At 38.0% G+C, this 27863-nt stretch overlaps 1 long non-coding RNA gene across 3 annotated transcripts; it reads right to left on the bottom strand.

Moving 5' to 3' along the window:
• Positions 1-461: 461 nt before the first annotated feature.
• LOC131835846 (uncharacterized) lies at positions 462-27828 on the bottom strand. Of its 3 annotated transcripts, XR_009355382.1 has the most exons (6): positions 27598-27828; positions 20362-20600; positions 14327-14398; positions 12401-12570; positions 3365-3399; positions 462-774 (listed from the first exon to the last, which is right to left on the bottom strand). It is a non-coding gene; the product is annotated as an uncharacterized LOC131835846 (long non-coding RNA). The 3 variants fall into 3 exon arrangements; XR_009355383.1 differs by lacking the exon at positions 14327-14398 and having other exon boundaries at positions 22527-27828; XR_009355381.1 differs by lacking the exon at positions 14327-14398.
• Between the last annotated feature and the right edge of the window lie 35 nt (positions 27829-27863).

Raw genomic sequence — 27863 nt, 5'->3', positions numbered from 1 at the left:
AGAATGCCAATAAATTTGATGAACTCTTTGCAAGATAATTATGAACAGTTTTATACAAATAAATGTGACAACCTAAGTAAAATGGAAGATTTCCTTTAAAGATTTATTTATTTATTTTAGACTGTGTGTAGGTGGGGGGAAAAGAATCCTCAAGCAGACACCTCATTGAGCACAGAGGTCTGTGCAATGCTTGATCTCAGGACCCTAAGATCATGACCTGAGCTGAAATCAAGAGTCAGATGCTTAACTGAGTCACCCAGGCCCCCCTGGAAGATTTTCTTTAAAAATGACGATTTATCAAATTGACACAAGAAAAATCAGAAAAAAATTTGAATAGTTGTTAAATATATTAAATCTATAATTAAAAACTTAACCCCAAAGAAAATGTCAAGCTTAAAGGTCTTTACTGGTAAATTCTTGGAATATTTAAGAAAGAAATAGTACTAATCTTCCACAACCTCTTCAAGGAATAGAGAGAGAAAATTTATTCATAACTTATTTTATGAGTCCAGCATAAACCTGATATAAAAATATAACAACAAAATTATAATATTAACAGACACACAAATAAGAGCAAACTATTAGAAAAAGAAACCCAGAGAATACATTAAAAAGATAATAAGTCATGGGGCACCTGGGTGGCTCAGTGGGTTAAAAACTCTGCTTTCGGCTCAGGTCATGATCTCAGAGTCCTGGGATTGAGCCCCACATCGGGCTCTCTGCTCAGCGGGGAGTCGGCTTCCTCCTCTCTCTCTGCCTACTTGTGATCTCCATCTGTCAAATAAATAAATAAAATCTTAAAAAAAAAGATAATAGGTCATAACCAAATTGGTTTATTCTAGGAATAAAAAAAGGTTTGAATTTTGAAAGTTAGTCAATATAATTCACCTCATTAAGGTAATAAAAGTGAAAGTCATATAATTACCTTAACAGATGGAAAAAGGCATCTAATTAAATTAACCACTATTTCATGATAGAAACTCTCAGCAAGCTAGGAATAGAAGAAAACTTCTTTAACGTGATTACATTTATATATAAAAAGACTACTGTTAACATATTTAGTGGTGAAATGTTGTGTGCTTTCTCCCTGAGTTCAGGAACAGCTCAAGTACTTCTGTTTTTATTCTACTATTCATTTTATTACTTCACTAATCGATACCAGTTAGTACAACAAAACAAGAAAAAAGAATTAAATGGTATAAATACTGGAAAGGAGCCTGTAAAACTGTCATTCCAGGTGATATTATTGTAAATAATAGCGAAACTCAAAAGAACATATATACTATTAGAGTTAATAAATGAATTAAGCTGTCAATATATAAATATCTATTATATTTGTATGTATTAGAAAAGATAATTAGTAAATTAAACTTTAGAAACAGTATCATTAACAATAGTTTTTAAAAACCTCAAATATCTAAGAATGAATCCAATGAAGGATGCATGATCACAAAACTGAAAACTGTAAAACTGTAAAACTGCCAGGAAAAATTAAAGATGACTTAAATAAATGGATAGCTATACCATGTTCAAGGATTTGGAGACTCAATATTGTAAAGATGTTAATTCTCCTCAAATTAATTTACTGATTCGGTGCAGGATCAATCAAGATTTCAGCAGGTTTTTCTTTGGAAATTTTTAAGGAGAATACTAAAATTTATACATAAATGCAAACAGCCTATAATAGCCAAAGAATCAGCTTGAAGAAATTGTTGGAGGATTTACATTATCAGATATCTAGATTTGGCATAAAGTTGCTGATATTGCAGCAATGACAGATAAAACAGATCAGTGGAACAAAAGAGAGTCCAGAAATAGGGCAATATATATAATAGTAAGCTGATGTACAACGAAGGCGTAACTCCAAGTTTATGGTAGTAAGATTTTTTTTTCAATAAGTGAAGCTGCATGATTCATATGGAACAAACAGACCTTAACACTATTTTACATCATTTGCAAAAATTAATTTCAACTGGATTGTAGACCTAATATATAAGGAAATCAGTAATTTTTTAGAACAGGAGTTGGTAATTTTTTTCTGTAAATGGCCAAATAGTCAATATTTTTGGTGACTATGGGTGACAGAGTCTCTGTTGCAACTCTACAGCTCTCTTGTTCTAGCCCAAAAGAATCCTTAGACAATACATAAATGAATGGAAATGGCTGTGTTCCAATAAAAAATATATTTACAAAAACCTGTGGGCAGACCACATGGGCCATCATTTGCTGCCCCTGTTCTAGAAAATAACACAGAAGAATTTTATGACCTTGGGGTAGGCAGTGATTTCTTAAATAAGACTCCCCCCAAAAATATGAACCACAAAAGGTTAATAAAGTTCTTAAATTCTATTTCTGAAAAGACAGCATTGAGTCAAACAGCAATACACAGCCTAAAACAGGATATTCATGATATATAGGCATATCTATCTGCGTATGCATATATACCATATCATATATACAGCATATGTATCCAACAAATCACTCATAGCCACAATATCTAAATACCTGCAAATAGATAAGAAAAAGATAAATAACTCAATGAAGATAGCTCAAAGTGAGTAATAAACCTAAAAAGATACTTTGCAGAGACTACTAAGCATGGACATGAGAATCTGAAAAGATGTACTTTATGATCAGTCATCAGGGAAATGCAAATAAAAATAAAGCCATAATAAAATATCAGTTCACACTCAGCATGGCTACAATTAAAAAGACTGACAATATGAAGTGGTGGCCAGGATATGGAGCAACTAGGCCTGGAACTTTCATATATTACCAATGAGAATATAAATTGTTACAATCACTATGAATCACTGGGGTCTACTAAAGCCTCTCTTATCACCCAGCAGTTCCAACCGAGAAAATGCATGGTATATGAGAGAAAATGCATGAACATGTCCCACGAAAGGCATGTACAAGACTATCATAACATTTCTCCTCCTAATAGCCCAAGACTAGAAATAACTCAAATGCCTATTAAGGTAGAGTGAATAAATTGTGGCAGAATAGAATACTACAAGCAGTTAAAAAGAACTGATAACGTGGATAAGTATAACAGATAATACTAAACAAACAAACAAAAAACCCCAGGCACAAAATTCTATTTCTATGAATTTCAGACAGACAAAATAATCTATGGTTGTCGGCATAATGGAGGGGCACAATGGAGCACTCTGGGGATAGTGGTTACATGAGTAATACATATATAAAAATTCATTGGGCCATATACTTAAAATTTGTGCACTTTAATTTCAGTATGTCAAAACTCAAAAATAATTTTTTTAAATCATAGAAATTTCATGAATATATTTTCACTGAAAGATTCAAACAACATTGAAAGACATGAGTAAAATATTAATCCTACCTTCATGTCTTGCTCTCCCATTCTTGCTGTCTTCCCTAAAGAAAATAGTCAAGTGAGCTTACTTCCAAGTCAATTTCTATGCATTTATATGCATAAATACATGCCAATATATGGCAACATTTAAAAAATATACATTAATGCGTGACAATAATTCTATAATTTTAATTTTACCCTAAAAATACATCTTAAGCTCTTTCTAAGTCTAATGCAGATCAGGTTAAATTTTTTTTAAAGGTACACAATGTTCGTAGTATCAAGGTAACATAATAAATTCAGTAGTTTTCCAATTAGTGGAAATTTAGATTATTCCTATTTTTCACTCTTCAAAGCTATGCTGCATCAAACATTCTTAAGTTTTCTTTGTGCACACAAGTAAGTATTTCATGGTACACTATGAACAATTGACTTACTTTGGCTAAAACTGTAAAAACAAAATTGCTGAGTAAAAGAAAATTGTATAATAAAATTGTATAATAAAAAAAAATTGGTAGAATTTACCAAACTGCTTTCCAGAAAGCCTTACAAATTATATTCTGACCAAGTATACATAAAAATATACCTGATTCCCCACATCTTTTAAACATTAAGTATTATCAACCTTTTAAAAGTTTTTATTTAAATTCTAGTTAGTTAACATACATTATAATATTAGTTTTAGGTATATATAAATATTATCATTTTTTAAAATTATTATCAATCTTTTAAAATTCTGCCAGTTCTAAGGATATAAAAGAAAAAAAAAAAGCAATTCACTGTTACTTTAAATTACACATCTTAAGTCAGACAAAGACTATAACCAGATGATCTTACTTGCATGTCAAACCTAAAAAACAAAAAAAAGCAAAAACAGAACCATAGATACAGAGAAAAAACTGCTGTTGCCAGAAGGGAGGGGGAAAGGGAATGGACAAAATGAGTGAAGGGGAGGGAGAGATGCAGGTCTTCAGTTATGAAATGAGTAAGGCATGGGGATGAAAGGTACAGCAATAGGGAATATAATCAATGGTATGGTAATAACATTGTACTGTGACAGATGGTGTTTACACTTGCAGTGAGCATAGCACAAGTACAGAGATATTCAATCACTATGTTGTACACCTGAATCTAATGTAACATTGTGTGTCAACTATATTTCAATTAAAAATTATATTTCTATTCATTATTTCTATTTCTTCCCACTGAAGTGATTATTTATATCTTTCATACATGTTTCTATTAGGTTAATAGTTTACTTAGCCAGAGTCTTACTCATTTGCTAGGCCTTAGGAACATTATGTATATTGATCTTCAACATAAATAAATATAGGGTAACCTGTATTTGGATTGTAACTTGTAGACTCTAACCTTACTGCCTCTTTTTCACATTTGTTGGAAAGTCTGTGAAGAACATAGGTTAAAAGTCTCCTACTTTGGGAAACGTACATGATGTGAAACTGGGGTGCTATGTTAAAAATAAATGTATGATAATAAAAAAAAATAAAATAAATGTATGATAATAAAAAATATTTTCTTTATTGATTTTCTATATTTTATATTTATATTTTCTTTATTGATTCTTTGGTGCTTATTATATATCATAAAATGTATTCAAAAACAGGTTGAAAATATCGTCTCCTGCTTTGTCACTTTTAACTGTTCTTTTTCTTATCACATAGTACTGGCTAGGACTCTCAAAACCGTATTGAAAAACTTTAGTGTAAAACTTCTGATCTTTTATGATTAGACATGATGCTTTGTGTATACAGATATCTTTCATTAAAATTGAGAAGTTTTTCCTACATCTGGTTTGCTAAAATCATTTCTTTCCTAATAAAAAAAATAGATGTCAAATTGTATTGAACGCTTTTGGCTTCTCTTAAGATAATTATATCATTTTTTTCTTTGAGTATAATGATTTGTATTAATATATTCTGAATTTTGAATCAGCTTTGACTACCTTGGATAAATCCTACTTATGATTTTTCTACATTTCTATATAAATGTATTCATTTAAAAAACACATTTCTGGGTTCACTTTGCTAATACTTAGGATTTCTGTATTTGTGTTCATAAATATTACTTGTATTTCTACCAGGTTTTATTTTATAAGTTACAAGCATAACTTTTGATTTTATGTTGATAGGATTGTTAAAGTTCATTATTAATAAAGCTTCTTATGGAATTGTTTCTTTTATCAACATGTATGTTCTTTAACTTGTTAAATTCCCTTTGCATTAATTTTTTTTGTCTGACATTGTTATCACACTTAATCTATTTTTAATGCTTGCAGGATATATCTCTGCATGTGCTTTTATTTATAACCTTCTTTTTAGATGCAGTTCTTCTAAATAGCTTAGAGCTAGATGTGCTCTTGCTTTACCAAACTTAAGATTCTCTGTCTTTATTGAAGAAATTGATTCCATTTGTAATGTATTGTATCCACTGTCAAATGATTACTGATGGCTTGACTTTTTTCCTGCCATCTGGCTGTATGTGTGAATGTATTTTTTGTCATGCTTTTAGAACTTCCCTCTTCTCACTTCATCATGCCTTGTCTCTGATGTCTTTCTATTGCTGTCACCTAGAATAGGGTTTGGCCTGCAGGCCAAATCAGTCTTGCTGCCCGTTTTATAAATAAAGTTTTATTGGACCACAATCATGACCATTCAATTACATATTATCTGTGGCTGCTTTCAGTCTACAGCAGTAGAGTTGAGTAGTTGTAACAGAGACTTAATGAACCACAAGCAGAGAATATTTACTCTCTTGTATTTTACAGAAAAGTTTGTGAACATCTAATCTAGATTTTAATTTTATGTTACTGATTTCTAAACATACACCATATTCAGATAACTACAAGTTAAATAATTTTTCTCTTCACTGTTTCTTGAACATATTCATCTTTCTTAGATTCCTTATTTATTTTGTTAAAGTTCATCCTATAGTCTACTTTTTTAAAAAATATTTTATTTATTTATTTGACAGAGATCATAAGTAGGCAGAGAGGCAGGCGGAGAGGGAGGAGGAAGCAGGCCCCCCATGGAGCAGAGAGCCTGATGTGGGGCTCAATCTCAGGACCCTGGGATCATGACCTGAGCAGAAGGCAGAGGCTTTAACCCACTGAGCCACCCAGGTGCCCCTATAATCTACTTTCAAGGAGATTCTGTGATACATAACTGCTAAGGCTTTTTATTTCAAAAATCTTGTTTTTTAAACTCTAAGTGTGGTTTGTGGTTTGTTTCATATTTGTTGATGTAATAACACACTCAGTCTCTCTGAGGATAACATATATTTGTAATAATTGTAACTATCTATTTTACTTATAATAATTTTATTTTTCTTAAAATTCTAAGATAACATTTATAAAATAAATTTATACTTATCTTTTTATTTTATTTATTAGCTCTCTTTCCTCAGGTATTATTTCAGAATTCACTGAGTTTTGTGCCTCTACAAATGCAGATTACTCTTGTACTTTGTTAATAAGAATCCCTATTAGCCCTTTATTTCTGCTTAATGTGGATTGACTTTGGTGGTTATAGGAAAAGGGAACGACATACTGCTGAGCAGAATATTTTCAGAGTGAGGAGTCTCTCTCTCCCTCCTGAGATCCATTCTCCTATGCTATTCTTTGGCTCCCATGACCCCACAGCCTCACTGCTTTAATATGTGGACCAATATAAGCAAGAAAATGGAAGGCGATCAGCAGTCTAACTGCTCCACATGCAGGGTCTCAATCCTTCTGGTCACTACCTTAGCACCCCCTATTCACTGAATCTGCTCACTCTGAGCTGGGACCTTCCCTGAAATTGCTTCCATCTCCTTAGCTGTCTTAAGCTTCTGAGTATTCGAGGTTCACTTGCTCTAGTTTATTCATCCAAGTTCTGATACCACCATCTCCTAAAAATTTCTGATACACTGATGACACTTTTTGCCCCCATCCTGTTACCAATTATTTCCCTCTCCCTTCCCCCCTCCCATCTCTCAATCTTTTCTGTCTTTTCATAAGATTTGGTAAAGATTAGGTTTCCCTCAATCTCACATCTTGATTTAATCTTCATATATGGGATTCTTTAATTAACTCTTTCAAAACACCATTAAATACAATTTATTTCTGAGCAGTAACTTAAGATCGAATCATTTTTATATCAAAAGATTTTAAAAGATATTCAGAAAGAGTATCTTTGATGCAGAAAGGAAACTGAAGCCTTACTCCAATGATATATTTGAGGGTATAAAAAATGATAAAATGACTTTCACCAACTGTAGTGGAAAGGGCTATTTAGTCCAAAGTCACTTCTCTTTAAAAATAGGTTGGGGAATCTACTTATTTAAAGAGTGTTCTTTCATGAGGAAGAGCGGCAGTGGTTGCAGAAGCGCTGTAGTCATTTAGACATTGTTTTTCCAGCTAATAACAATCTTAACATATTAAGCAGCAACAGTAATCAGTGACATTTGTAGTCAGAAAAATTTGGCTATCAAGCTCATCCTGTTTTGGAACTTTACCCCTATCCTGCCATATGCAATCCCTTGACTGCTGAGTAGCCTGTTCCAAATACATCACAAATTAACTATAACAGTTTTAATGCTGATTTAAGGGAACTCTTCCTAGAGTAGCTAGAAAGCATAGACTCTGACCCTGCACTCCCCCCTCCTTTCTGGTTTTTGAAGTCCCTGAAAATAAGAGAAGCTGGTTTCATTTGGCTTTCTTTAGGGACCTTAAAAGGGATGAGTATGTTTGAAATTCCTATGACTACTCTGAGTTTTCCCAGCTGATTATTAACAGCTTCTATTCTTTCTCCTTTTCCAGTCCCAGAGTTGTTAGTTGCCAGAGTTTGCTATCAGATACCGCTGTATACTCCCTGAGCTCTCGGAGATAGAATTTGATGAACCTCCCTAATTTTTTTTGTTAGTTGTGGGTAAAAATTTTTTCCTTGCAATGAATGGTGCCTGTCTCACTCTTTGCTGTGCCCCAATTTCAGCCTGGAGGGGTGTGAATATTTTTTCATGCTCTGATCAAGTTATCTCCTGAAGCAGCGGGCCTCAGGGGCAGGATAGCTTTTGGTAACCACAACCTGTACTTCCTCGGATTTTAAAGTGGTGGTACATGGTCACCAGGTTACATTTGGTTTTCAGGGCTCCTATCACTGTTGGGGTCCTTGCACTCTCCCATCACCCCTTGTCTGTCTTTATCCTCTTTAACCTCCCCAGGAAGAGGGAAAAAAGGGAAATTCATATTATTTGGCTCTTACTGTATGCTCACTGTGTGCCTTATGCTACGTATTTTCACAAATACTTCCCATCAAACCCACCCTCAAGCATAACTGCACAAGGGAATTGTCCTTATCCCCACTTTTACCAGTTAGGAAACCGAGGCTCAGAAAGGTAATCGACTTACCTGTGACTACAAAAATGGCAAGCAGTAGGTCTGGGACGTGGATCCTAGATTCTAAGCTCTAAAACCCAGAGGATCTTCCAGAGAAGAAGCCTCAAGCCTGGCTCACCCAAGAGCATGGCTCTGAATGCAAATGAGAAACAAAAGCTGAAAGAAGAACATAACTCTTCTTGAAAGGTACAGAGATGGCCAAAGTTTAAAACTGGAGAACTGAGGGCGCCTGGGTGGCTCAGTCAGTTAAGCATCCGACTCTTGATTTTGGCTCAAGATACGATCTCAGGGTTGTGAGATTGAGCCCTGTGTCAGGGTCCATGTGGGCATGGAGTCTGCTTAAGATTTTCTCTCTCTGTACCCCAAATTGGTAAGGAAATGTTGAAAAAGAAAAACAAAACCAGGGCATCATGTTGCCTCATTTCAAGCTCGACTACAAAGCTGTGATCACCAAGACAGCATGGTACTGGCACAAAAACAGACACATAAACAAGTAGAAAAGAGAGAGTCCAAATATGGACCCACAACTCTATGGTCAAATAATCTTCGACAAAGCAGGAAAAAATATACAGTGGAAAAAAGACAGTCTCTTCAATAAATGGTGCTGGGAAAATTGGACAGCTATAGAAGAATGAAACTTGACCATTCTCTCACACCATACACACAGATAAACTCGAAATGGATAAAAGACCTCAATGTGAGGCAGTAATCTATCAAAATCCTGGAGGAGAACATAGGCAGTAACCTCTTCCACATCAGCCACAGCAACTTCTTTCAAGATATGTCTCCAAAGGCAAAGGAAAAAAAAGCGAAAGTGAACTTCTGGGATTTCAACAATATCAAAAGCTTCTGAACAGCAAAGGAAACAGTCAACAAAACAAAGGCAACCCATGGAATGGGAGAAGATATTTGCAAATGACACTATAGACAAAGGGCTGATAGCCAAGATCTATAAGGAACTCCTCAAACTCAACACTCAAAAAACAGATAATTCCATCAAAAAATGGGTAGAAGACATGAACAGACTTCTCCAAAGAAGACATACAAATGGCTAACAGACACATGAAAAAATGTTCATCATTATTAGCCATCAGGGAGATCCAAATCAAAACCACATTGAGATACCACCTTACACCAGTTAGAATGGCTTAAGTTAATAAGACAGTAAACAACAACTGTTAGAGAGGTTGTGAAAAAAGATAAGCCCTCTTACACTGTTGGTGGGAATGCAAGTTGGTGCAGCCACTTTGGAAAACAGTGTGGAGATTCCTCAAGAAAGTAAAAATAGAGCTACCCTATGATCCTGCAATTGCGCTACTGGGTATTTACCACAAAGATACAGATATAGTGAGCAGAAGGGCCATCTGTACCCCAAAGTTCATAGCAGCAATAGCCACAGTTGCCAAACTGTGGAAAGAGCCAAGATGTCTTTCAATAGACGAATGGATAAAGAAGATATGGTCCATATATACAATGGAGTATTATGTCTCCATCAGAAAGGATGAATACCCAACTTTTTTATCAACATGGACGGAACTGGAGGAGATTATGCTGAGTGAAATAAGTGAAGCACAGAGAGTCAATTATCATATGGCTTCACTTACTTGTGGAGCATAAGGAATAACAAGGAGGACATGGGGAGAAGGAGAGGAGAAGAAAGTTGGGAGAAATTGGAGGGGGAGACGAACCACGAGAGACTGTGGACTCTGAGAAACAAACAGGGTTTTGGAGGGGAGAGAAGTGGGGAATTGGGTGAGCCTGATGGTGGGTATTGCACCATGCATGTATTGCATGGAGCACTGGGTGTGGTGCATAACAACAAATCTTAGAACACTGAAAAAATAAAATTAAATTAAAAAAAATATTCTCTCCCTTTCTCTCCTTCCCCACCCCTCTCTCTCTTCCTTTCTAACAAAACAAAACAAAACAAAACAACACACACACATACATACAACAAAACAAACAAGCAAAAACACTGAAGAATGGAAGGTCTAGAAGTCAGACTGAACAGACAAAATTGGCCAGTTTGGAAATTTTTGTAGAGTCATGGAGACATAAATTTTCAGTATGGGTTAATTAAGTTCTCAATTCCTGCACTATTTTGGATAAGCCAGTAAGGTATTTTTTTTAATTAATTAATTAATTAGAGAGAGAGAGTGAGAGAGAGCATGAGAGGGGGAGATGGTTAGAGGGAGAAGCAGACTCCCCGCAGAGCTGGCAGCCCGATGCAGGACTCAATTTGCGAACTTAGGGATCATGACCTGAACTGAAGGCAGTGATTTAACCAACTGAGCCACCCAGATACCCAGCCAGTAAGTTTTGTTATTGGCCCATTCTTCCTTTTTTCTCTCATTGGCCTAAATAAAAGGAACTCTCTCCAACTCAATAACTGAATTCAATAAACATATACTGTTTGGCTACTTTATGGTAGGGACTATGTTGTCCCTATATGTTGAAGATAGAGGGAAAAATGAAAACATACGTCCTGCCCTCATAAAGTTCCTAGTACTGAGAGCCAGGGTTGGGGAGGGCAGACACAAGTAAACCTACAATTAACTTATAACGTGATCATATCTCTGACATAAGGCTATGCAAGTTTCTATAGGACCACAGAGAAAAGAGCCAACTCAACCAGGTTGGGGGTGGGCTGAGGAATGGATAAGGCAAGACTTCCAAGAGGATACAATTTTTGACATATGATTGAGCCCTTCAGATGACCAGGACCATACTGTATGTGTAAAACACTTCTGGAGAAAGAGGGATTCACACCAAAGTAAGAGAGCAATGGGGACCTTTTCCTGGGGGGTCTGAGAAGATAAATCAGTTGCTAGAACTATTCTGGAACCTAAAAGAACTTTTAGTTCCCTAGCTCTCTTTAAGTTTCTATAAGGTCATTTGTATATCTGTTCCTAGGTTTCTGGGTGGTTATTCTGTCCCAAGGCCAGGACAATAATCTGTTGTTCCTCATTTGTGCCTTCTTACCCTGGAGCTTGATGAGGAAATCTACTCTGTTCCCCTCAACCCCTAGGCCTATTGCTCCTACTATTACTAAGCAACTATCACATCTTCTGGAAGCCTTTTCAGCCTGTCTACTCACAATTTCAGCTTACTTATTGCTTCTGCTTGTTGCTATGGTCTAATGGTTTTTGAGGTCTGCCTTCTCACGTGTGTCTTTTAGCTACTGCTTTTATTGCCACTGCCTACCCTCTATCATGTATTCTCCAAGAAAGGAACCAGTTTGTTAATAATTACTAACCTCTTCCTTAGGCAAAGCTCTCATAGTTGGTTAACTCATAGGTCACTGTCTAGCCAGGGGATTGGTTGCCTTCATGTTGGAGCTGAGCCCTATTTCAACCAGGGGCCCAGGGTTACAAGTGACAAAGATGTTGGTCTACAACAATAGAGCCATTTACAAGGCAGACATAGAAGGTAGCCAAGGATATATTAGACAACCTAAAGCTCGGCTTACTGAGGAGAATGATGCTACAGATACATGTGAGCCACTATAAAAGGAAAAGCAAAAAACATACTGACATCAACCATAATAGTCCCTTGGCTAACTTCAGGTAACAGTAAGGGGGGAAGAAAATAGAAAGTTTCTGGGAATAAGCATTTACAAGAAATAACACAGAAAATAAGTACATCCAAGGAAAGGAGACAAGTTGACCTACCTGACAGGAAATGGTCTTTTCTGAGGTGCTTAAGAAGATTATCAAAAGACTTCTTTCTTCCCTCAAATACACGAGGTGGGAAGTGATGTCACGAAGATGATGACATAGGTTGTTCCTGACTTTTGCTCTCCCTCCAAGAATAACAAGAACTGGACACCATTGAGAGAATCCTAGAACAAAGGGTAAGATTGAAGCACTCCACTGTACCTCAGAGACCAAGACAGACTGCATTAGAAGGGTAACAGAACACTGACCACATGCCCCTCCCCCAGGCCAGTGCAGCATCTTGCAGAGAGGTCTCCCCTGAGCCTCTGGTTCCTCCAGGGGGAAAGGAGAACTCAGAGGGAACAACCACTGCCCCCAGTACTGTGGGTAAATTTTCAGGAGCCCCTACTCTGATCCCACCTCATGGAGACTAGAGGACAATCTGCGGAGGATAAACACTGGGAATGTGTGATAGAGAAGGGGAGAACAGCCGGTGACAACCAGCACAGAAATCTTGGCAGACCAGTGACCAGAAGTAATCTCAATCAGTGACTCTGCTCATCCACAGAAGCAAGTAGAAGGGACACTCTGCCAGGAAACTCAGAAGGGTGCAGATCTGCCTGATTCTGATCCTCAAAAGAAGTTTTTTCAATGCTAAGCCCTACTTGCCCACACCCAAACAAGTTGGTGAATCACAACTCCACCCACTATAGAGAATGCCTTCCAGCCCCATCTAACCAGAGGGGTTGGCAACAACTGGAACCGTGTGGCCCAGCAGCACTCAAACTAAGGGGCAGGTAAGCACAACTGATCATCCACAGAGCAGCCCAATACCCAGCATGGAGAATTCTGGTGCTGTGAACAGATAGGGGGATCAATTCACAGCCAAGGCTGAGGGGAGCTCCCAGCCCCTCCCAACTGGAGAGACTTTGGGAAATTGAGCAGTCTCTCCCCCTCTAGCCCAAGCAAGGATCTGAATCACAGTATCACCTGCTCTGCTGAGTGTCTTTTGGCGTCTTCTGACCAGAAGGGCTGGCAAAAACACCTGGAAGCTGTGTGGCCCAATAGCACTTGTGCTGAGAGGCAGGTGAGCAGAGCTGATAGTTTACATAACAAACAATGGCCCTGCTCAGTCAGGGAACTTGGGGTGCGGGTTGGCTTAAGTTAAGACAACAAAGACCTTTACTGGCATTAGAGCTGCTTCTCCTGCTATGCCCAGGCAGGGAATCAAATTCATAGCCCTGCTCATCACTGACTATAACCTTTGGCCTGTCTGAACAGGGAACCCAAACAGAGCACATGGAATGCTGTATAGCCCATTGAACAACCCTATACATAGTAGCACTAGAACAGATAGCACAACCCACGGCTTCCCTAAATGTTGAGCAAAAGCAGTGGCCTCACCCAACTGGTGAATTAAGTGAACACTGATTTGGGTCCCCAAACAATGTGCTGTACAAGCCCTGGGTTCTATCCTGCTGTCCTGACAAGGCAAGAAAGGTCATTTATAGTCCCATCCATTACTGAATATAACACCCAGTCCTGACCATTTAGTAAGCCTGATTAGAAAGTCCAGGCAAATGCAGAGCTCATCCTATAGACTTACTTGGTTAGGGAGTCAAGCCAGTAGTCCTATCCAACAGTTCTCATCCAGTGATGCACCCCCTCATTCCTGTCCTCAGACTTCAAATAGTTGCCTTGCCCTCGAATAGACCATAATAGCAGACCCCACCTGCCAAAGGATAATACCAGCAGACACACCCAGACACCCAAACTGAACTGATTGGTGAAGAACTAGCTCTGCCAAAGCAAACCTGTAAAGTCTGGAAGAGGAGTCAGATTACGCAAATGCACAGATGCCAACATAAGGAATCAAGGATTATGAAAAGTCAGATAAATATGACACCAACAAAGGAAACTAATAAAGCTCCAATAACTGACCCTAAAGAAATGGAGATCCATGAACTGGCACACAAAAAATTCAGAATAATTCTCTAAGGGAAGTTTAGTGACCTATGAGAAAACAGAGACAATTAAATGAAATTAGGAAAACAATGCATGAACAAAATAAGAAGTTTGACAAGGAAATAGCAACCATCATCAAAAAAATAAAGAGAAATCCTAGAGTTAAAAAATACAATAACTGAGGGGTGCCTGGGTGATTCAGTGGGTTAAGCCTCTTCCTTCAGCTCAGGTCGTGATCTCAGGGTCCTGCGATCAAGCCCCGCATCTGGCTCCCTACTCAGAGGGGACCCTGCTTCCTCCGCCTCTCTTTGCCTGTCTCTCTGCCTACTTGTGATCTCTGTCTGTCAAATAAATAAATAAAATCTTAAAAAAAAAAAAAAAGAAGAGGGTTCCATAAGTCTTTGAGTGGATTTTTCAACAGAAATTTTCCAGGCCAGGAGAGACCAGGATAACATATTCAAAATATTGAAAAAAAGACCCGTGTCAACCAGGATTCTATACCTGGCAAAGCTGACCTTCAGAAACAGAGGAAGGATAAAGACTTTCTCAAACAAATGAAAATTGAGGGAGTTCATGGTCACCAGACTTGCCTTACAAGAGCAAGTGTTAAATGGGAGTTCTTTGAGTGGGGGCAAATGAACACACACTAACATCATAAAAACATAAAAAGTTAGTGTAAATCTCACTAATAATGGTAAATCATACTTAGATTCTGCAATATAGTAATAATGGTATATAATTCACTTATAATTCTATTGATTAAAAGTATTATATTTTAGTAAATATAACCATAGCTATAATAATCTGTTCTTAGCTATACAATCTAAAAAACATATAAACTGTAACAGCAATAACTGAAAATATGAGGAAGAGCAGAAGCAAAAGTATAAAGTTTACAAATTCAATCAAAGTTGTTATTTGCTTAAGATAGAATGTTATAAGTTTAAGATATTTAATGCAAGACTATGGTCTTGCATTGGTTTTTATAAAAAAACAATAAAGAAGTCAAAGCATACTAATACCAAAAAACATCAAAACAAATAAAAAAGACAGCAGGATAGGAAACAAAGAACAATACATCTACAAAACAACCAGAGAACATCAAAATGGCAATAGGAAATCCTTACCTACCAACAATTACTTTAAACATAAATGAATTAATTCTACAATTAAAATACAGAGAATGACTGATGGATTAAGAAAACAAGATCCAAAATTATTTGGCCTATGAGACTCACCACAGCCTTACAGACATACATAGACAGAAAGATGGGATAGAAGAAGACTTTTCAAGCAAATGGTAATAAAAAAAGCAAGGGGAGCTATGCTTGTATCAGACAAAATAGAGCTTAAACTAAAATAGTAAGACAAAGAAGGTCAATACATCCAGAAGTTATGACAGTTATAAATATGTATGTGCCTAACATTGGAGGACTTAAATACATAAAGCAAAAACTAACCAAGCTAAAAAAAAAAAAAAGGAAGGGTCACCTGGGTGGCTCAGTGGGTGAAAGCCTCTGCCTTTGGCTCAGGCCATGATCTCAGGGTCATGGGATCCAGCCCCGCATCAGGCTCTCTGCTCAGCAGGGAGCCTGCTCCCCACCCCCCCAGCCCCCCACCCCCCCGCTCTGTCTGCCTCTCTGCCTACTTGTGATCTCTCTCTCTCTGTCAAATAGATAAATAAAATCTTAAAAAAAAAAAAAGGGAAGTAAAATGGTATTACAATAATAGTTGGGGCCTTTAACACCCCACTCTCAACAATGGATAGGTCATCCAGACAAAGAATAAATAAGAAAATAGCAGATTTGTACAATAATATGGACCAAATTACCTAAATATATACAGAACATTCTGTCCAACAACAGCAGAATATGCATGCTTCTCAAGCACACAGCAACATATTCTCGAATGGACCATATGTTAGGTCACAAAACAAATTTTAGCAAATTCAACAAGGTTAAAACCCTCCAAGTATCTTCTCTGACTACAATAGCATAGAATTAGAAGTCAATCACAAAAGAAAAGCTGGAAAATTCATAAATATATGGAAATTAAACATCACTCTTCTGAAGAAGCAATGAATCAAAAAAGAAATTAAAGGGAAAATTAAAAAATTTCTGTGAACCCACCTAAAAAATCAGAGAGTGCAGGGCACCTGGCTGGCTCAGTGGTACAGCATAGGACTCTTGATTTTGGATTGTGAGTTCCAGCTTCACCTTGGGTACAGGTATCACTTAAAAATAAAATCTTTAAAAATAAATAAGTAAAAATAAAAATTTTCTTGAAACAAGCAAAAATGGAAACACAACACACCAGAACCTGTGGGATGCAGCAAAAGCAGTTCTATAAGAGAAGTTCATAGCAATAAATGTCTATATTAACAAGCAAGAAAGATACCAACCTAACTCTATACCTCAAGGAACTAGAAAAAGAAGAACAAACTGAGCCCAAGGTTAGCAGAAGAAAGGAACTAGTTAATATTTGAGCAGAAATAAATAAAATGGAGAAAAGAAAAATAATACAAAAGATTAAAGCAAACTAAGACTTGGTTCTTTGAAAAGATAAACAAAACCGACAAAACCTCAGATAAACTAACTAAGGAAAAAAGAGAAAGGACCCAAATCAACAAAATTATAAATGAAAAAGGAAACATTACAACTGACATCATAGGAATTCAAAGACTCCTAAGAGGCTATTACGTACTACTATATGCCAACAAACCAGATAACCTAGAAGATATGGAAACATTCTTAACTTACTCAGACTAAATCAGGAAGAAATAGAAAATGTATACAGAACATTTGAGTAAGGAGATTGAATCAGTAGTCCAAAACTTTCCAGTGAGGAAAAGCCCAGGACCAGATGGCTTCACTGGTGAACTTTACCAAATATTTAAAGAATTAACACCAATCCTTCTCAAACTCTTCCAAAAAGTCAAAAGGGAGGGAATACTCCCAAACTCATTTTACAAGGCTAGCATTATTCTGATACCCAAAGCAGAAGAGGACACTACTAGAAAACTATAGGCTAAAATCTCCTATGAATATAGACACAAAAATTCTCAATAAAATATTAGCAAACTGAATTCAGCAACACAGTAAAAGGACCATTCACCATGATCAAAAGAGATTTATCACTGAGAGGCAAAGACGGTTCAACATATACCAATCAACCAATGCGAGACATTGTATTAATGGGATGAATCATATGATCATGTCAATAGATACCAAAAAAGCATCTGACAAATTCAACATTAGTTCATGATAAAAATTGAGGCACAGGACAAACATATCTCAACATAATGAAGGTCATATATATGACAGGCCCAGAGCTAACACCATAGTCAGTGGTGAAATGAAAAATTTTCCTCTAAAATCAGGAACAATCAGGGTGCCCACTCTCTCCATTCATATTCACCATAGTATTAGATGTCCTAGATTGAGCTATGAGGCATGAAATAGAAATAAAAGATACCAGAACTGGAAAGGAAGAAGTAAAATTATCTCTATTTGCAGATGACATGATTCTTACAGATAAAATCCTAAAGACTCAACCTAAAAACTGTTAGATCTAAACAATGATTTCAGTAAAGTTACAGGACACAAGATTAACAGTCAAAAATCAGTAATGAGGCACCTGGGTGTCTCAGTCTGTTGAGTGTCTGACTCTTGATTTTGGCTCAGGTCATGATCTCAGAGTCTTGAGATGAGCAGTGCATTGTGCTCTATGCTCAGCAGGGAGTCTGCTTGAGATTCTTTCTCTCCCTCTATCATGCTCCCTCTCCCTCTCTCTCTCAAATAAATAAATAAATCTTTAAAAACAAAACAAAAATCAGTAACATTCCCATTTACAATAGCATAAAAAATAATAAAATACTTAGAAATAAATTTAACTAAGGAGGTAAAAGATCTCTACTCAAAAACTACAAAGCATTGATGAAAGCAATCAAAGACGACACTAAATGGAAAGGTATCCCATGTTCAAAGACTAGAATAAGTAATACTGGTAAATATCATTATTACCAAAAACCATCTATGGGTTGAATGCAATCCCTATTAAAATTCCAATGGCATTTTTGACAGAAGTGGGAAAAATACTTCTAAAACTTGTATGGAATCACAGAAGACTCTAAATGTCTAATAAATTGTGAGAAAGAAGAACAAAACAGGAAACATCACATTTATTTATTTATTCATTCATTAGAGAGAGAGAACATAAGCAGAGGGAACAGCAAGCTCCCTACTAAGCAGGGAGCCCAATGTGGGACTCGATCCCAGGACTCTGGGATCATGACTTGAGCCAAAGTTAGACGCTTAACCAACTGAGCCACCCAGTCATCCCTGACATCACACTCTCTGACTTCAAGCTATTTTATAAAGGTATAATCGTAAAAGTCTGATACAAAACTGTATGATGCCAGCATAAAAACAGATATATAGATCAATGGAACAGAATCAAGAACCCAGTAATAAACACAAGCATTTTAGTCAACTAATAGTTGACAAGAGAGCCAAGAATACTTAATGGAGAAGACAGTCTTCGCAATAAATGCTATCGGGATAATTAGATATACACATGTAAAAGAATGAAACTGGGCCCGTATCTTGAACCACTCAAAAAAATTAACTCAAAATGTATTAAAGACTTAAATGTTAAGACCAGAAACTATGGAACTCCTGGAAGAAAACACAGAAATAAAGAAAAACACAGAAATAAATCCTTGACAATGGACCTTTGTAATGATTTTTGGATATGACACTTAAAGCGCAAGCAACAAGATAAAAAATAAGCAAGTGACAGTACATCAAACTAAAAGGCTTCTGGGCATCAAAAAAACCCAAACAGAGACACTTGGGTGCCTCAGTGGATTAAGCCTCTGCCTTTGGCTCAGGTCATGATCTCAGGGTCCTGGGATCAAACCCTGCATGGGCTCTCTGCTCGGCGGAGAGCCTGTCCCCGACCCCACCTGCCTCTCTGCCTACTTGTGATTTCTCTGTCAAATAAATAAATAAAATCTAAAAAAAAACAAAAAAACAAACCCAAACAAACAAAAACAAACAAACAAAAATCAATAAAGTGAAATGACAACCTACAGAACAGGAAAAAATATTTGCTAACTTTGTATCTGATAAGAGTTTAATATCCAAAATATAAAAAACACCCACAACTCAATAGCAAACAAACAAACAAAATCAGTTAAAAAATGGGTAGAGGACTGGAACAGACATTTCTCCCAAAAGATGTGTGAAAGAATAACAGATATATAAAATGATGTTCAACATCACTAATCATTAGGGAAATGTAAATTAAAACCACTTAATCTCAGGAAACAAACTGAGGGTTGCTGGGGTATGGGGAGGGATAGGGTGGCTGGGTGACGGACATTGGGGAGGGTATGTACTATGGTGAGTACTGTGAATTGTCTAAGACTGATGAATCACAGACCTGTATCCCTGAAGCAAATAAACATTATATGTTAATTTAAAAAAACCACAATAAGATATCACCTCATGCCTGTTAGAATGGCCATCACCAAAAAGACAAATGATAACAAATGCTGGCATGAATGTGGAGAGAAGGGAACTCTTGCGCACTGGTGGTAGGACTGTGAATTGGTACAGCCACAATTAAAAACAGTATATAGGACTCTCAAAAATTATAACATGTAACTACCCTATGATCCAGAATTCTACTTCTGGAATATACCCCCCAAAGGAAATAAAAATAATAATTTGAAAGCTATTTGCACCTCCATGTCCATAGCAACATTATTTATAATAGCCAAGACATGGAAACATCCTAATTGTCCAATGACTGGAAGAATGAATAAAGAAGTTGTGATAAATATATATGTAATGTATATATTCAATTGGAATATATAATATTATGTTATACATGGAATATATATAAAATGAAATATTCAATAGGAATATATATTATATTATACATGGAAGATATATAAAATGAAATATATAATATTCAATCATTAAAAGAAAACAAGGAAATCTTACCATTTGCAACATATGGATGACCTTGAAGGCATTATCCTAATTGAAACAAGTCAGGGACGGCTGGGTGGCTCAGTTGGTTAAGTATCTGCCTTCCTCTCAGATCATGATCCCGGGGTCCTCGGACTGAGTTTCACATAGGGCTCCTTGCTCAGCAGGGAGCCTGCTTTTCCCTCTGCCTGTTTTGCATGTTCTGCCTGTAGCTCTCCATGCTTCTGCTCTCTCCGACAAATAAATAAAATCTTAAAAAAAGAAAAGAAAAAGAAATCAGAAAGAGAAAAATAAATATTCTTTTTTTTTTTTTTTTTCACTTACAGGTGGAATCTAAAAAACAAGTCATAGAAAAAGAGATCAGACTTGTTACCAGAGACAGGGGGCGGGGGAGGGGAAACTGGGGGAAGGTGGTCAAAAGGCATAAACTTCCGGTTATGAGATAAGTAAGTACTAGCGATGTAATGTACAAAAGGATGACTACAGCTAATCCTGCTATATAAGAGAGCGAATGCTATGAGTTCTCATCATAAGCAGAACATTTTTTTTTCCTTTTTCCTTTTCTTCTTTTTTTCTTATTATTGTATCTATATGAGAGAATGATATTAGCTCACCGACTGTGGTAATCACTTCATAATAGGTGCAAATCAAACCATGCTGTATACCTTAAACTGACACAGTGATGTATCTCAATTTTTCCTCAATAAAACTTGACACAGTACATGACATAAAGACCACAGTGAGTATGTTGGTTAGTTTTATGCTCTGACTGGCTAGGCTCATGTCAGTTAATCTAAGTGTTGCTATGAAGGTATTCTGTGGCTGTGGTTTACATCTACAATCAATTTACTTTAAGTAAAGAAGATTATCATTAATACTCTGAGTGGGCTCCATCCAAACGGGTAGAAGGCCTTACGACCAAAACTGAGGTTGTCCCGAGGAAGAAGAAATCCCAACTATGGATTCCAGTGTTCGTTCCTATCCAAGAGCTTCTGGCCTGTTGGCCTACCTTACAAATTTTGCACTTAACTGCCACTACTAGGTAAGCCAAATCTTTTAAATTATATATTATAATAAAATAATTATAATAAATGTTTTCATAAGCAGTCATAACAGATATGCAGTTGTAATCGATATTATAGAAGTTATTATGCATACATGTGTATGTGCATCTATATATACAGATGTATACACACACACACACATACACACACACACGTATCCCCTACTGATTGTAGGAGATGAACCTGACAGAACCCTGCCTTGCCAGTATGGAAGCAGACTTGGAATTTGGTACCCCATATAATGTTTACCAGCTGTTATCTCCAATTAGGTTAGTCTCCTGTCTTTCCCTATTCATGTTCATTTTCCTATTTCTCTTCACACTGCTTTTCCCTTCTGACTTGTCTCCACTCCTTCTCCCACCTTACAAACTCTGTCCCTCTCTTTACACTCCAGCTCTATCCAAGCCTTCCATGAAACTGTCTTGTACTTTAGCTCCTTTTGCTCTTCTCTTTCTCTAAACTCCCTCAGTAGTTATTAGCTGGGCTAGTCACTGCAATTCTTAACCTTACAGATCTTACCTAACACTGTTTTGTATTTAGTATCCACCACTAGTGGGTATAAATTTGCAAGTATAAATCTGGGTGTGCAAGAAATATCACAATTCTTTATTTTGATTCAATCAAATTAAATTCACCTCAGACATAACTGAACCAGCCTCAATTCTGTTGGAGTAGAAGGAAACCCAATCTTAGTTATTGGTAGGCTATCCTCTTTTCCTCCTTAGGCGTACACTAGAACCTGAAAGACTTACGTTAAGCGTAAAATATGGGGGAAGACAGACTTTGACATACTCATTGTTCAGGGATATACAGCCCCTAGAAGCCAAGTAACAGCTCTGCTCATAAAACAAAAGTGGCAGGGGGATTCAGCCACACTAGGGTCATTGTGCAACCATCTGAGGTTTGGATATCTCTTGGGGTGTTCTAGAAAGCAAAACTGGTATTTCTATCACTGGAGCCCTGATCTTTGACATCTTTGGGAGTTTGGGGAAATTTTTTCTTTCTCTACAATTCCATCCACCCATAACCCCTCCCTCCCTCTTTCTTTCCCTTGCTTCCCAGATGCTCCACTTCTTTAACCCTCCAACAAAATCTCCTCAAGGAGCAAGGAACCTGGAAAGCAGACTGGAAGGCACAATTCCGGGGATAACACTGACACTTCATTCTAAGGTCTTGTGGCCCAGGAGGCTTCATTTTCAATGTGAATTGTTCCTATCACAGAGGAACACAACACTTTCCTAAAGCCTGTTTGGAATGGAGGAAAGGGGAAAATATAAGAACATAAACCAAATTAATAGTCCAATCAGTTATCCTGTTACACACCTTTATTTATTTATTTATTTATTTATTTATTTATGGTCCCATGTATGTTTACTGCACTTTAAAAAATATGTGTGCACTGAGAGTTCTAGTCTTAAATGATGAACTTCTTGAAGATTCAAACAATATTTTATTTACCATTTATTTTTAAATCTTTCTGATGTCCCGTTATAATAATAATAAAAGTATTTAAATGAATTGAGGAATGAGAGAGTTTGTGGATCACTGATTAGGCTCCACCAGTCCAGACAGCACTGGTGTTGACCTTCTCATTGTAGGGCTGGCTTTAGTGTCTTCTCATTGTCACTTTTAGGATTTGTTAAATATGCTTTTTCTTTACTCCCTTTTGTTCACAGCTGCTGGTAGGCTGAATTTTCAAGATCTCAAATTTCTACTTGGGACCTTTCTAGCCCCAAGTAAGAGCAAACACTTCCTTTAACATTCAGCCAGATGATATTAACTTGAACCTTTTTTAATATAAAGAGAATTGCAGGTTCACAACATAAACATGTATATGGTAACAACAGTGGAGAATTTCTAAGTGAAATCCAAACGGTACCTGGCATTCATTTTCATAGTACCTTTCACTTGAAGAGGCAAGTACACTTTGAGAGCTTTTATCCCATTAATCCTTAGAAATAACCTGAAAGAATGGCTCCTGTAGATAGGGTCACAGAGCCAGATAAAGACAGTGTTAACATCCTACTGCCTTGCCTGGTATTTGAATAGTTAGCTACTTTGCCTTAACAAACCATTGTTTTAATGATATAAAGGAAAATTTGTGCTCTAACAAGAGAATTCCAATTTTCACATCATACATTAGTAAGTATGGCATGGAGAAAACTTATTCAAATTTGCCAATGTGTACTTGGTTTTGAACCCTCCAACTTACCTCTTCTATAATCTTGCTTTTTTTCTTGTCCTCTTTCCCCTACCACCACCTCGCTTCTTCTAATCCTATTAAGACTGAAAACTCAATAACATTACAGCACTGGAACTGAATACATCAGCTCCTCTAAGACTGTATGCATTTTGAAAGACAGCAGCCTAGCCCAAATAGGTGATCCATCACTTTCTGATACAAAGTTTTCGGAGGTAGAAAGCCTTCCTTCCTTATCCCCATAAATAATAACATGTGGGTGATTACACACTCTACTTTCAACTCCTAGGAGGAAAAGTTTGCAATGGAAGAGGCAGAGGAGGGAATGAAGGGAAAAGAGGATGAGTAGATACTTTTCATTTTTAAGGGAAGGAAAACAGAATAGGGTCCAAAGTTATCTTTTCCGTATTTGTAAACCACCATATTTGCGGAAATGAAATGTATACCTTAGGCACTTAACGATGATTTACTATTGATGAAACCCATTTTAGGCCTCATCTTTTGTCCGAACAATCATAACTAATCACACAGAGTAACGTCTTGTAAAATGGGCTTGTGTCCCCCTCTCCTTCCTTTCCCTCCCCTATACACTCCATCAAGGATCTGAGCACCGAGCTAACACCGGGCTATGCATTATTCACTCATCCCATGTGCTCTGTCATGGCTTCATACCAGTGCTTATGCTAAAATCCTCCTCTCTCAGTGCTCTCCTACTGAACTTCTCTTCATCCAGTGAGACTCAATTCAAATGCTAGCCAGGAGGCCTTCTCTAAACAGCTGTTTTACCCTAAACAAGTCCAATACCTCCCTCCACTATGTCTCCGTCACATTAGTAGACATGATTCTATTGTAGAACTCATCACCTTGCACAATCAATATATGTTATTATGTCTCTCTGCTCCAAAGAATGTAAACTATTTCAAGTTGGGACCAGGTTCTTACACATGAATGTATGTATGTATGTATTTACATTTGGGGGGCCAATCCTATTACGTATCAGGCATGACAAATATATGATAAATGTATATGCTATAGTCTGGACAGTATGAAAAGTTTACAAAAAGAGACAAGGTTTACAGATATAGAAGAACATGATGGTATAATGCATTGGGTTAAGAAAATCAAGGCTAAGTACCTCCTGCATTCAACAAATATTTACTCAATACCTAGGAGTTAAGTATTGTATCCCAGGACTACCAGGATAAATAAAACACAGCCACTACCTTTGAGGTGCTAACAGTCCACCTTGTGGATTGTCTCTCTTTCTTTGTGTACAGCACTTCCATGGTTTATATATCAATTTACATGCTGTTCCTCATAACAACCCTGTGAAGTAGGCCACTATTTTCATTTTTATAGAGACGGACACAGAAGGTTTGAATTCCCAGGTCTCTTGACTCAACAACCAGAGTCTTTCTATCCTACTACAACAATGTTTCTCAAAATTTTCCACTGGAGTACACTTTCACAGGGAGAATAGACTTAAACTCCTCAGGGTTGGGAAACAGAAGCTCAAAATCTAGTGTTATCTTAAAAATCCGTGCTTACTCTAATGTTTTCCATTACTTCTGAGTCAAACTGAAGGTCTAAGAAAATGAGCCACATTGTTTCTGGGTGCTTCAGGACCTTAGCACAGGGTTTCATGACCACAGGGGAATTCACACAATTTCAGAAGCACATGGCTACAACTGCTACCTTTACTCAGGGTGCCTGGATTTGGTGTGAGTCCCTACTCAAGACTTTGGGTAATTTTATGAGGTTTCTTTTAGGTTTCTAAACCTAAGCTTATTTTGTTTATAGTCCTCTCTGAAGACAGCAATAAAACACACTCTACTCCCAGATGTTGAGGGACAAGTGGGGCTGATCCCTGCAAAGATGTCTCATTCTGACAATCAGGTCTCTTCAGTCTGATACTCTCCACCACCCCTTTCACTGCTGGTTGAACCCAAGAGTCCCAGATGTCTCCTCTAACTTCCTATTGGTCCCTGAAGGCCCCAAAGGCTCAACGATGCCCTCTCAACAGCACCACAGGGCAGCTCAGGGTTGCAGCTCTGCTGACCCCTCTAGTGGCAACTGGGGTAACATGGCTCTTTCATGGAACAGATAAAAAAGCTCTCGAAAGTTGTACTCAGGGAAGCCTGCCTGTGTGACACCCAGCAGCATACTTTAAAAGAAAGTCTTGTTTCTCAGCTTCCTTTTCCTAGGACCTTTGGCAGGCCTCAGAGACATTATCTTTCTTGAATGAAATCTCCCACTCCTAAGATCTCCCCCTCCCAGGGTGTGGCAAGGTGAAGCCATCGTTCTCTCCTGACTGAGTAAAAAATGAGAATCTGGGGGACGTGGCAACTTTCCTGAATGCTTTTTTTTTTTTTTTCTTCCTCCATCTTCCCCATTGACATAGAGTTCACATATACATTCAAGATTTTTCAGTATTACATCATTTCCAGCAAGGGTTGCAGATTGCGGAATTAGACTTCCAGGATCAAACTCCTGGCTCCCTCATTATTGGATAAATTTAAGAATGTTATTTAACCTCTCTAAGCTTCTGTTTCATCTGCATAATAGGTGAATAATAGCACCTACAGTATATATAGTTTGGGAAGGAATAACTATGATAATGTATAGAGAGTGCTAGATCTGGCATGCTGAATGTGCTCAACAAACATTAGCTATTTTTATTCTTCTTCAAAGTTCCTGTCTAGTACACACCATGTCTATCAATCTGGTACAGAAAAATATTCTTTAGATAGGACACAAAGGTACATGTGCAAAATGAAGTCATAAACAACCTGTATTTTCCCAAAGTGGCTAGGTTAATAATAACCTTGGGTAATTTGCATTAAGCAGTAGTGCAAAGGGTATCAGGATGCCTGAAATCCTCATGGAGGAGCTGTGTTTTGTACCCAGGTGCCCTTCCTCCCTCCCATTTCTTCACACCCAGCCATCTGCAACTGTGAGTATTCAGGGTGAATCTGGGAGCCAGGCCTGAGTGCACCCTGGTGCAAAAGCAAGAGAGTTCTAGGGCAAGGCAGTGCACAGAGCACTGCAAAGCCAGGAAGCCCAAGCCAATCAGATTCCCCACCCAGGACTCTAAAAGGTGGCAGAGCCTCATGGCCCAAAGTCCAAGCACAGCAGGAAAGTGGCCAGAGAACCTGATAGGTAGAAACCTGATAGAAACTGTCAGAAAAGTCAAAGCCGAGGAGCTCAAAACACCCACAGGCCCAGAGAAAGGTCAGTGTGAGTTGAGCAGCTGTTCCATCTGGTGCCAGATCTGGCCTTGGCTGTTGTCTTCTTCGGCCTAGCAGTTTAGGCCTCCCTGATCAGCCCCACCTAGAAAAGCCAATTCTTCTGCTCTTAAAGGGGACTTGCTTGTTCCTAGCAGACTCTTATTCTTACTGGCCCCAACTGTCTCCTAAGTATGAATGGGCAGAAGGGCGCAGAGTGCGTCCAAGGGTTCAACGGGCTTCAAAGGAAGGTGCTTCTGGCCGGAGCCTGAGCCTCCATGTTGCGAGAACTGCACGCCTTTCTCTCAGAGGCAGGCAGGGGCCTTGGCTGCCAGGGACCCTGACAAGCCGCGACTTGAGCTGTGCCTTAGAGCCTGGGTTGGCTTGAGAGAGGTATAGAGGAGGGAGGGAGGGCATTCCTGGAAAGGGGGTGGGGTGGGGAGGTGAGGGGAACAGCATGAGCAAAGGCACGAAGGAAGAATGAATCTGCTGCGCGTTGAGAATGGCATGGAGACTTCACTGATTGGAGCTGGGAGTTCTTGCAGGGGGATGGAGGCAGCTATGATTGGATAACTAAAGTGGGGCCAGATTTGGAGGGCTTTGAATGCCCGACTGAGAAGCACTCAACCCAGCTCCTGACTTGCGATTTCCGTTCAAGACTGAATTACCTAAAGGGTGGTTAATTCCAAAGGGTGCTCTTCTTTGGGGGCTTCTGCAAAGTCAGCTTAGCCTCTTACCTGCTTCAATTCTCTTCACTTACCCAGGGAGAAAGCAGTCCTCACTTGTCGAGGGGCGGGGGGGAAATGTTGATTAATTGCACTTTTCATGATTTGAAGATGCCAGGGAAAAAACCCCAAATCCCATTTCCACGCCAAATATTATATTTGGTTTCTCCTCCTCCTCCTCCTCACGCTAGTTCTCTTTCTCTCGCCAGCACCTCCCCCACGTTTTCCTGCTCTCTCCTCCACCATCTCGGCCCGTCCCCTCCTTGGCCCCGAGCTGGCCCGCGCCCGCCCTGCGCACCCG

The sequence above is a fragment of the Mustela lutreola genome, chromosome 7 (genome assembly GCF_030435805.1).
Source record: "Mustela lutreola isolate mMusLut2 chromosome 7, mMusLut2.pri, whole genome shotgun sequence".
Taxonomy (NCBI): domain Eukaryota; kingdom Metazoa; phylum Chordata; class Mammalia; order Carnivora; family Mustelidae; genus Mustela; species Mustela lutreola.
This window is presented reverse-complemented; position numbering and strand designations above follow the sequence as displayed.